Source organism: Pongo abelii, chromosome 9, assembly GCF_028885655.2.
Source record: "Pongo abelii isolate AG06213 chromosome 9, NHGRI_mPonAbe1-v2.0_pri, whole genome shotgun sequence".
Classification (NCBI taxonomy): Eukaryota; Metazoa; Chordata; class Mammalia; order Primates; family Hominidae; genus Pongo; species Pongo abelii.
In genome coordinates this window covers 121942338-121954517 of record NC_071994.2, presented here as the reverse complement: position 1 = coordinate 121954517, position 12180 = coordinate 121942338, and the positions used below count along the sequence as shown (strand labels likewise).

The following is a 12180-nucleotide window of genomic DNA, read 5'->3' as shown; positions in this document are numbered from 1 at the left end:
TCTCTGTATTTTTAGTAGAAATGAGGTTTCAACATGTTGGCCAGGCTGGTCTTGAACTCCTGATCTTGGGTGATCTGCCCACCTCAGCCTCCCAAAGTGCTGGGAGTACAGGCATGAGCCACTGCAACCTGCCTCAACTGAAAGCGTTTTGTTTTTTTTTTTTTTTTGAGATGGAGTCTTGCTCTGTCACCAGGCTGGAGTGCAGTGGTGCTATCTTGGCTCACTGAAACCTCCACCTCCTGGGTTCAAGCAATTCTCCTTCCTCAGCCTCCTGAGTAGCTGGGATTACAGGTGTGCACCACCATGCCCAGCTAATTTTTACATTTTTAGTAGAGATGGAGTTTCACCATGTTGGCCAGGATGGTCTTGATCTCCTGACCTTGTGATCTGCCTGCCTTGGCCTCCCAGAGCATTGGGATTACAGGCATGAGCCACCGCACCCAGCCTAACTGAATGCTTTTAAGAGCACCCGTGTCACCTCTTCAACACTTTGCTGCTTAGAAATTTCTTCCACCAGATACGCTAAATCATCTCTCTCAAGTTCAAAGTTCCACAGATGTCTAGGACAGGGACAAAATGCCATCAGTCTCTTTGCTAAAGAAAAGTAAGAGTCACCTTTATTCTACTTCCCAACAAGTTCTCATCTCCACCTGAGACCATCTCAGCCTGGACTTCATTGTCCATATCACTATTAGCATTTTGGTCAAAGCCATTCAACAAGTCTCTAGGAAGGTCCAAACTTTCCCACATCTTCCTGCCTTCTTCTGAGCCCTCCAAACTGTTCCAACCTCTGCCTGGTACCCAGTTCCAAAGTTGCTTCCACATTTTTGGGTATCTTTATAGCAGCACCCACTCCCAGTACCAATTTATTGTATTAGTCTGTTCTCATGCTGCTATGAAGAATTACCTGAGACTGGGTAATTTATAAGGAAAAGAGGTTTAATAGACTCACAGTTCCACATGGCTGGGGAGGCCGTAGGAAACCTACAATCTTGGCAGAAGACACCTCTTCACAGGACAGCAGGAGAGAGAATAAGTGCCGAGCGAAGGAGAAAGCCCCTTATAAAACTATCAGACCTCTTGAGAACTCACTCACTATCACGAGAACAGCATGAGGGAAACCGGCCCATGATTCCATTATCTCCACCTGGTGTCGCCCCGACTCATGGGGATTATTACAATTCAAGTGGAGATTTAGGTAGGGACACACAGCCAAACCATATCACCAATCAAGCAAGAAGAGAGCTAAGTGAAATATTCGATGTGTTCAGAGAGAAAAACCACCAAACTAGAATTCTGTACCTTGTACAATTATCCTTCAAAAGTAGACTTTTTCAGACAAAGACAAATTGAGAGAATTTGTTGCCAATAGACCTGCCTTGAAACAAGTGTTTTAAAAAGTTCTTTAGAGAGAAGGAAAATAATATAGGTCAAAAATTTGTATCTATATAAAGAAAGGGGCTGGGTGAGGTGGCTCATGCTTGTAATCCCAGCACTTTGGGAGGCCAAGGTGGGGGGATCACTAGGTCAGGAGTTCAAGAGCAGCCTGGCCAACATGGTAAAACTCCGTCTCTACTAAAAATACAAAAATTAGCTGGGTGTGGTGGCATGCGCCTGTAATCTCAGCTACTTGGGAGGCTGAGGCAAGAGAATCACTTGAACCCAGCAGGCAGAGTCTGCAGTGAGCCAAGACTGTGCCACCGTACTCCAGCCTGGGTGACACAGCAAGACTCAGTTTCAAAAAAAAAGAGTACTGAAGAGAAGGAATAAGTGAAGGTAAATTTTATTTATTTAGTTAGTTAGTTAGTTAGTTAGTTTTTAGATGGAGTCTCACTCTGTCACCCAGGCTGGAGTGCGATAGTGCTATCTCAGCTCACTGCAACCTCTGCCTCCTGGGTTCAAGTGATTCTCCTACCTCAGCCTCCCGAGTAGCTGCGATTACAGGCATGCACCACCACACCTGGCTAATTTTGTATTTTCAGTTGATGTTATGCACACTAAAATTTGAGAACCAGTGGCCTACAATTGATAAGGTCGAAATGCCAGATTCGGCTGGGCGCAGTGGCTCACGCCTGTGATCCCATTACTTTGGGAGGCCGAGGTGGACAGATCACCTGAGGCCAGGAGTTTGAGACCAGCCTGACCAACCATCTCTACTAAAAATATAAAAATTAGCCAGGCGTGGTGGTGCCTGCCTGTAATCCTAGCTACTCGGGAGGCTGAGGCAGGAGAATCACTTGAACCCAGGAGGTGGAGGTTAGAGTAAGGCAAGATTGAACCACTGCACTCCAGCAAGGGCGAAAGAGTGAGACTCCATCTTAAAAAAATAAATAAATAAAATAAAAAGAGACCAGCCTCAGGTGCTTCATTAAATTCTGGCCAGGCGTGGTGGCTCACACCTGTAATCCCAGCCCTTTGGGAGTCTGAGGCAGGTGGATCACCTGAGGTCAGGAGTTCAAGACCAGTCTGGCCAACATGGCGAAACACTGTCTCTACTAAAAATACAAAAATCAGCCAGGTGTGGTGGCAGGCGCCTGTAATCCCAGCTACTCGGGAGGCTGAGGCAGGAGAATCTCTTGAACCCAGGAGGCAGAGGTTGCAGTGAGCTGAGATCGCACCATTGCACTCCAACCTGGATGACAATAGTGAAACTTTGTCTCAACAGCAACAACAAAAACAAACAAAAAATAAAACATTAAATTCTGAATCGCAGGTGACTGCACCCATGTTATTGAATTTGGCCCCATCAAGTCTTATATTCCATCACCTTTCACCTAACATTGAGAATTCACTCACACATGTCTCACTCCAGGTTTTGCTAATACAAATTAGCTAAACCTTCTACCTCTTTGGTGTATAAACCATACCAAAAAAAAAAACAAACAAACAAAAAAAAACGGTCGGGCGCAGTGTCTTATGCCTATAATCCCAGCACTTTGGGAGGCCAAGGTGGGTGGATCACTAGGTCAGGAGTTCGAGACTAGCCTGACCAACATGATGAAACCCCATCTCTACTAAAAATACAAAAATTAGCCAGGCATGGTGGTATATGCCTGGGCTACTCAGGAGGCTGAGGGAAGAGAATTTCTTGAACCCAGGAGGCAGAGGTTGCATTGAGCTGAAATCGCGCCACCGCACTCCAGCCTGGGCAACAGAGCGAGACTTCGTCTCAAAATAAAAGGCCAGGCGCAGTGGCTCACGCCTGTAATCCCAGCACTTTGGGAGGCCGAGGTGGGTGGATCATGAGATCAAGAGATTGAGACCATACTGCCCAACATGGTGACACCGCATCTCTACTAAAAATACAAAAAATTAGCTGGACATGGTGGCAGGCGCCTGTAGTCCCAGCTACTCAGGAGGTTGAGGCAGGAGAATCACTTGAACCCGGGAGGCAGAGGTTTCAGTGAGCCACGATTGTGCCACTGCACTCCAGCCTGGCAACAGAGCAAGTCTTTTTTTTTTTTTTTCCAAAAAAAAAAAAAAAAAGAAAGAATTAGCTGGGCATGGTGGTGCATGCCTGTAGTCCTAGCTACTCAGGAGGCTGAGGTGAGATGATTGCTTGAACCTGGAAGTCAAGACTGCAGTGAGCCATGATTGCACCACTGTACTCCAGCCTAGGTGACACAGCAAAAGCCTGCCTCAAAAAGTAATGCCAGATCTTCCCTGGTATAATGTTGTCAGGAAAGGATTCCTAAGACTCCAGAAAATGGGTTTGGTGGAATGGCTTCATTATACTCAACCTGCTGTTACCGGAAAGGGGTCCCAATCCAGACCCCAAGAGAAGGTCCTTGGATTTTGCACAAGAAAGAATTCAAGGCAAATCCATAAAGTGAAAGCAAGTTTATTAAGAAAGTAAAGGAGAGCCGGGCATGGTGGCTCACGCCTGTAATCCCAGCACTTTGGGATACCCAGGCAGGCGGATCACGAGGTCAGGAGATCAAGACCACGGTGAAACCCCGTCTCTATTAAAAATACAAAAACTTAGCCAGGCACGGTGGCAGGCGCCTTGTAGTCCCAGCTACTCGGGAGACTGAGGCAGGAGAATGGCATGAACTCGGGAGGCGGAGCTTGCAGTGAGCCAAGATCGCACCACAGCACTCCAGCCTGGGTGACAGAGTGAGACTCCGTCTCAAAAAAAAAAAAAAAAAAAAAAAAAAAAAAAGAAAGTAAAGGAATAAATGAATGGCTACGCCATAGGCAGAGCAGCGGCATGGGCTGCTCAGCTGTTTATATTTGTTACTTCTTGATTATATGCTAAACAAGGAGTACATTATACATGAGTTTTCTGGGAAAGGGGTGGGCAATTCCCAAAACTGAGGATTTTTCCCCTTTTAGATCATATAGGGTAACTTCCTGATGTTGCCATGGCGTTTGTAAACTGTTAAGGTGCTGGTGAGAGTGTCTTTTAGAATGTTAATGCATTATAATTAACGTATAATTAGCAGTGAGGACGACCAGAGGTCATCTTCATCACCTTCTTGGTTTTGGTGGGTTTTGGCCAGCTTCTTTACTGAAACCTGTTTCTGATGGCGAAGCTCCTGGCCTTTCCCATTCAGCATCTCCATGATTCCTGCTGAAATTAGACAGCCCAGTTCCAACATCCCTGTTGTCATCTCCAACTGCTATCCTGGCTATCACTGATCTCTTATAGAATGCTGGTGCTTCTTGTAAGAAGCCTCACCAGTGGCTTCTTAATGCCTCAGGGAAGGGTTTTCCATTTTTTGTTTTTTTTAGCCCTCCAGGAAGTACAGGTGTCAGAGGCATTTGAACCAGAGTGACCCCATCTTGAATGGGTCTGGGTAAAATGAGGCTGAAACCTTCTGGGCTGCATTCCCAGGAAGTTCAGGCATTCTAAATCACAGGATGGGATAGGAGGTCGGCACAAGATGCAGGTCACAAAGACCTTGCTGATAAAACAGGTTGCGGTAAACAAGGATTACAGGCATGAGCCGCCATGCCCAGCTCTTCTTTTTTCTTATACACATCTTGCAAATGTGTTTTTTGTTCGTTTGTTTTTTGTTTTTGCTTTGAGACGGAATCTTGCTCTGTTGGCTAGGCTGGAGTGCAGTGGTGCGATCTTGGATCACTGCAACCTCTGCCTCCTGTGTTCAAGTGATTCTCTTGCCTCAGCCTCCTGAGTAGCTGGGACTACAGGTGCGCATCACCACGCCCGAACTTCCCAGGAATGCAGCCCAGTAGGTCTCAGCCTCATTTTACCCAGAGTAAACAAGGTGAGCGCAATGATCGCAACAAGCACAACGCCTCAGTGGTAAGTGTTTTGAACCACATGGATCTATGATCGAGGCAGTTGATCATGTTCTTGAACTAAACTGTGGTCCACTCACCCACAGTAGCAGAGGCAAACTGTGGCACTGGGATAACAGTGAGAGAAAGTGAGGCATTTGTTGCAGGGCACCAAGCAAGGAGAATCCAGCAGCTCATGCTGAAGACCCAAACTCCTGGATGGCTAACCGGTAAGGGTTTTTGTTTGTTTGTATTTGAGACGGAGTCTTGCTCTTATTGCCCAAGGCTGGAGTGCAGTGGCATGATCTCAGCTCCCTGCAACCTCTGCCTCCTAGGTTCAAGTGATTCTCCTGCCTCCGCCTCCTGAGTAGCTGGGATTATAGGCATGTGCCACCACACCAAGCTAATTTTGTGTGTTTAGTAGAGACGGGGTTTCTCCATGTTGGTCAGGTTGGTCTCAAATTCCCGACCTCAGGTGATCCGCCCGCCTTGGCCTCCCAAACTGCTGGAATTACAGGCCTGAAACATCGTGCATGGCCTAGGTAAGGGTTTTCTTTTTTTCTTTTTTCTTTTTTTTTTGAGACAGAGACTCGCTCTGCTGCCCAGGCTGGAGCGCAGTGGCGTGATCTTGACTCACTGCAACCTCTGCCTCCCAGGTTCACGCCATTCTCCTGCCTCAGCCTCCCAAGTAGCTGGGACTGCAGGCGCCTGCCATCACGCCCGGCTAATTTTTTGTATTTTTAGTAGAGACTGGGTTTCACCATGTTAGTCAGGATGGTCTCGATCTCCTGATCTCATGATCCACCAGCCTCGGCCTCCCAAAGTGCTGGGATTACCGGTGTGACCACTGTGCCTGGCCAGGTAAGGGTTTTCAAAGGCAGAGAGGCAGAGGTTACAGGCAAAGCCATAAACCAATATATGATGGCTATACATTGGTGTTCATTGTGAGACCCCATCTCTACAAAAAAAATTTTTTTTAATTAGTAGGGTATGGTGGCTTGCGCCTGTGGTCCCAGCTACTTGGGAGCCTGAGGTAGGAGGATCACTTGAGCCTAGAAGGTCAAGCTTGCAGTGAGCTGAGATTGTGCCACTGTACTCCAGCCTGGGCTACAGAGCAAAACTCTGTCTCAAAAAGAAAAAAAAAAAAAAAAAGGAATGTTAGCCCTGGCGTGTGGGAATGACCTCCTCCAGCCCCTCAGGAAGAAATGTAGAACAAAGAACTGTGGTCAGAGTTCAGTCCTCAGTTTCTCCTTATGTGAGGCTTACAAGCTGGTGGGATCTGCTTGGTGGGTTTCTGTTTGGTCCAGGTTTCTGAAAAACAACTCAGGGACATATGTTAAGATGTTATCTTTAGTTTCTATAGGGAACAAAACATCTCCTGACCCTAATTTCCTTAGTGATTATTTTAAGTTATTTTTACCAAAGAAAATGGTCCAGGCGCAGTGGCTCATGCCTACAATCCCAGCACGTTGGGAGGCCAAGGCAGGCGGATCACCTGAGGTTGAGAGTTCAAGACCAACCTGACAAACATGGAGAAACTCCATCTCTACTAAAAATACAAAATTAGTCGGGCGTGGTGGTGCATGCCTGTAATCCCAGCTACTCGGGAGGCTGAGGCAGGAGAATCACTTGAACCACGGAGGCAGAGGTTGTGAGCTTAGATAGCACCATTGCACTCCAGCCTGGGGAACAAGAGCAAAACTCCATCAAAAAAAAAAAAACAAACAAACAAAAAACAAAGAAAATGACTGAGGCAATGTTCAATCAATTTAGAGGTTTATTTTGCCAAGGTTGAGGATGCACATGGAAAAAAAGACACAAGCCACAGTAAAATCTGTGGCCCATACTTTTTCCAGAGAAGACTTTGAGGCCTTCAATATTTAAAGGGGAAAAAGTGGCTGTCAGGCCTCTGAGCCCAAGCTAAGCCATCATATCCCCTGTGACCTGCAGGTACACATCCAGATGGCTGGTTCCTGCCTTAACTGATGACATTCCACCACAAAAGAAGTGAAAATGGCCTGTTCCTGCCTTAACTGATGACATTGCCTTGTGAAAGTCCTTCTCCTGGCTCATCCTGGCTCAAAAGCTCCCCCACTGAGCACCTTGTGACCCCCACTCCTGCCTGCCAGAGAACAACCCCCTTTTGACTGTAATTTTCCTTTATCTACCCAAATCTTATAAAATGGCCCCACCCCATCTCCCTTCGCTGACTCTCTTTTCGGACTCAGCCCACCTGCACCCAGGTGATTAAAAGCTTTATTGCTCACACAAAGCCCGTTTGGTGGTCTCTTTACACAGACACGCATGAAATTTGGTGCTGTGACTCGGATCGGGGACCTCCCTTGGGAGATCAATCCCCTGTCCTCCTGTTCTTTGCTCTGTGAGAAAGATCCACCTACGACCTCAGGTCCTCAGACCGACCAGCCCAAGGAACATCTCACCAATTTTAAATTGGGTAAGTGGCCTCTTCTCATTCTCTTCTCCAACCTCTCTTACTATCCCTCAGCCACTTTCTCCTTTCCACTCTTCAATCTCTCCCGTCTCTTAATTTCAATTCCCTTCATTTTCTGGTAGAGACAAAGGACACACGTTTTCTCCATAGACCCAAAACTCTGGCGCCGGTCACGGACTAGGGAAGGCAGCCTTCCCTTGGTGTTTAATCATTGCAGGGATGCCTCTCTGATTATTCACCCACGTTTCAGAGGTGTCAGACCACACAGGGACACCTGCCTTGGTCTTTCACCCTTAGCGGCAAGTCCCGCTTTTCTGGGTAAGGGGCAAGTACCCCAACCCCTTCTCTCTGTGTCTCTACCCCTTCTCTGCCTTTCTGGGGGGGGCAAGAAACCCCCAACCCCTTCTCCTTCACCCTTAGTGGCAAGTACCGCTTTTCTGGGGGAGGGACAAGTACCCCAACCCCTTATATCTCTGTGCCCCAATCCCTTATTTCTGCACCCCAACTTATGTCTCTGTGCCCCGATCCCTTATTTCCGTGCCCCAGCCTCTTATATCTCTGTGCCCCAATCCCTTATTTCCATGCCCCGACCTTGTATCTTTGTGCCTTGACCCCTTTCCTGCTTTTCTGGAGGGTAAGAACCCCTGAACCCCTTCCCTCCATGTCTCTACTCTCTCTTTTCTCTGGGCTTCAGTATGGGCAAACTTCCACCCTCAATTCCTCCTTCTCCCTTAGCCTGTGTTCTTAAGAACTTAAAACCTCTTCAACTCTCACCTGACCTAAAATCTAAGCATCTTATTTTCTTCTGCAATGCTGCTTGACCCCAATACAAACTTGACAGTAGTACCAAATAGCCAGAAAACGACACTTTCAATTTTTCCATCCTGCAAGATCTAAATAATTCTTGTCATAAAATAGGCAAACGGTCTGAGGTGCCTGACGTCCAGGCATTCTTTTACACATCGGTCCCTCTCTAGTCTCTGTTCCCAATGCAACTCATCCCAAATCTTCCTTCTTTCCCTCCCACCTGTCCCCTCAGTCCCAACCCCAAGCGTCGCTGAGTCTTTCTAATCTTCCTTTTCTACAGACCCATCTAACATCTCCCCTCCTCCCCAGGCTGCTCCTCGCCAGGCCGAGCTAGGTCCCAATTCTTCCTCAGCCTCTGCTCCTCCACCCTATAATCCTTTTATCACCTCCCCTCCTCACACCGGGTCCGGCTTACAGTTTCATTCCATGACTAGCCCTCCCCCACCTGCCCAGCAATTTACTCTTAAAAAGGTGGCTGGAGCTAAAGGCATAGTCAAGGTTAACGCTCCTTTTTCTTTATCCCAAATCAGATAGCGTTTAGGCTCTTTTTCATCAAATATAAAAAACCCAGCCCAGTTCATGGCTTGTTCGGCAGCAACCCTGAGATGCTTTACAGCCCTAGACCCTAAAAGGTCAAAAGGCCGTCTTATTCTCAATATACATTTTATTACCAATCTGCTCCCAACATTAAATAAAACTCCAAAAATTAAATTCCAGCCCTCAAACCCCACAACAGGATTTAATTAACCTCGCCTTCAAGGTGTACAATAACAGAAAAAAAGTTGCAATTCCTTGCCTCTACTGTGAGACAAACCCCAGCCACATCTCCAGCACACAAGAACTTCCAAACACCTGAACTGCAGCGGCCAGGCGTTCCTCCAGAACCTCCTCCCCTAGGAGCTTGCTACAAGTGCCAGAAATCTGACCACCAGGCCAAGGAATGCCTGCAGCCCAGGATTCCTCCTAAGCTGTGTGGACCCCACTGGAAATCGGACTGTTCAACTCACCTGGCAGCCACTCCCAGAGCCCCTGGAACTCTGGCCCAAGGCTGACTGACTCCTTCTCAGCTTAGCAGCTGAAGACTGATGCTGCCTGATTGCCTCGGAAGCCCCGTAGACCATCACGGACGCCGAGCTTTAGGTAACTCTCACAGTGGAGGGTAAGTCCGTCCCCTTCTTAATCAATATGGAGGCTATCCACTCCGCATTACCTTCTTTTCAAAGGTCTGTTTCCCTTGCCTCCATAACTGTTGTGCGTATTGACAGCCAGGCTTCTAAACCTCTTAAAACTCCCCAACTCTGGTGCCAACTTAGACAATACTCTCTTAAGCACTCCTTTTAGTTATCCCCACCTGCCCAGTTCCCTTATTAGGCTGAGACACTTTAACTAAATTATCTGCTTCCCTGACTATTCTTGGATTACAGCTGCATCTCATTGCTGCCCTTCTTCCCAATCCAAAGCCTCCTTTGCGTCCTCCTCTTGTATCCCCCACCTTAACCCACAAGTATAAGATACCTCTACTCCCTCCTTGGCGACCGATCATGCACCCCTTACCATCTCATTAAAACCTAATCACCCTTACCCCGCTCAGCGCCAAGATCCCATCCTACAGCATGCTTTGAAAGGATTAAAGCCTGTTATCACTCGCCTGCTACAGCATGGCCTTTTAAAGCCTATAAACTCTCCTTACAATTCCCCCATTTTACCTGTCCTAAAACCAGACAAGCCTTACAAGTTAGTTCAGGATCTGCGCCTTATCAACCAAATTGTTTTGCCTATCCACCCTGTGGTGCTAAACCCATATACTCTCCTATCCTCAATACCTCCCTCCACAATCCATTATTCTGTTCTGGATCTCAAACATGCTTTCTTTACTATTCCTTTGCACCCGTCATCCCAGCCTCTCTTCGCTTTCACCTGGACTGACCCTGACACCCATTAGGCTCAGCAAATTACCTGGGCTGTGCTGCCGCAAGGCTTCACAGACAGCCCCCATTACTTCTGTCAAGCCCAAATTTCATCCTTATCTGTTACCTATCTCGGCATAATTCTCATAAAAACACACGTGCTTTCCCTGCTGATCATGTCCGATTAATCTCCCAAACCTCAATCCCTTACAAAACAACAACTCCTTTCCTTCCTAGGCATGGTTAGTGCGGTCAGAATTCTTACACAAGAGCCAGGACCGCACCCTGTAGCCTTTCTGTGCAAACAACTTGACCTTACTGTTTTAGCCTAGCCCTCATGTCTCCGTACAGTGGCTGCTGCCGCCCTAATACTTTTAGAGGCCCTCAAAATCACAAACTATGCTCATAACTTCCAAAACCTATTTTCTTCCTCATACCTGATGTATATACTTTCTGCTCCACAGATCCTTCAGCTGTACTCACTCTTTGTTAAGTCCCACAATTACCATTGTTCCTGGCCCGGACTGCAATCCGGCCTCCCACATTATTCCTGATACCACACCTGACCCCCATGACTGTATCTCTCTGATCCACCTGACATTCACCCCAATTCCCCGTATTTCTTCTTTCCTGTTCCTCACCCTGATCACACTTGGTTTATTGATGGCAGTTCCACCAGGCCTAATCACCACACACCAGCAAAGGCAGGCTATCCTATAGTACAAGCCACCAGCCCGCCTCTTAGAACCTCTCATTTCCTTTCCATCGTGGAAATCTATCCTCAAGGAAATAACTTCTCAGTGTTCCATCTGCTATTCTACTACTCCTCAGGGATTATTCAGGCCCCCTCCCTTCCCTATACATCAAGCTCAAGGGTTTGCCCCACCCAGGACTGGCAAATTAGCTTTACTCAACATGTCCTGAGTCAGATAACTAAAATATCTCTTAGTCTAGGTAACACTTTCACTAATTAAGTAGAGTCCTTTCCTACAGGGTCTGAGAAGGCCACTGCAGTCATTTCTTCCCTTCTGTCAGACATACTTCCTCAGTTTAGCCTTCCCACCTCTATACAGTCTGATAACAGACCAGCCTTTATTAGTCAAATCAGCCAAGTAGTTTTTCAGGCTCTTAGTATTCAGTGAAACCTTTATATCCCTTACAATCCTCCATCTTCAGGAAAAGTAGAACGAACTAAAGGTCTTTTAAAAACACACCTCACCAAGCTCAGCCACCAACTTAAAAAGGACTGGACAATACTTTTACCACTTTCCCTTCTCAGAAGTCAGACATGTCCTCAGAATGCTACAAAGTACAGCCCATTTGAGCTCCTGTATAGATGCTCCTTTTTATTAGTCCCCAGTCTCATTCCAGACACCAGACCAACTTAGACTGTGCCCCAAAAAAACTTGTCATCCCTACTATCTTCTGTCTAGTCATACTCCTATTCACCGTTCTCAACTACTCATACATGCCCTGCTCTTGTTTACACTGCCGGTTTACACTGTTTCTCCAAGCCATCACAGCTGGTATCTCCTGGTGCTATCCCCAAACTGCCACTCTTACCTCTTGAAGTAAATAAATAATCTTTGCTGGCAGGACTATGGTGAATCTCCTTAGGCACTCTCTAATCAGATGTCCTGAGCCATCCCAATTCTTAGACCTTTTATACCTGTTTTTCTCCTTCTCTTATTCTATTTAGTTTTTCAATTCATACAAAACTGTATCCAGGCCATCACCAATAATTCTACACGACAAATGTTTCTTCTAACA

At 46.8% G+C, this 12180-nt stretch overlaps 1 long non-coding RNA gene across 1 annotated transcript in view; it reads right to left on the bottom strand.

Moving 5' to 3' along the window:
• Window positions 1-12180, bottom strand: part of LOC129048796 (uncharacterized) — a 31083-nt gene that overhangs the window by 955 nt on the left and 17948 nt on the right. The window lies entirely within an intron of this gene.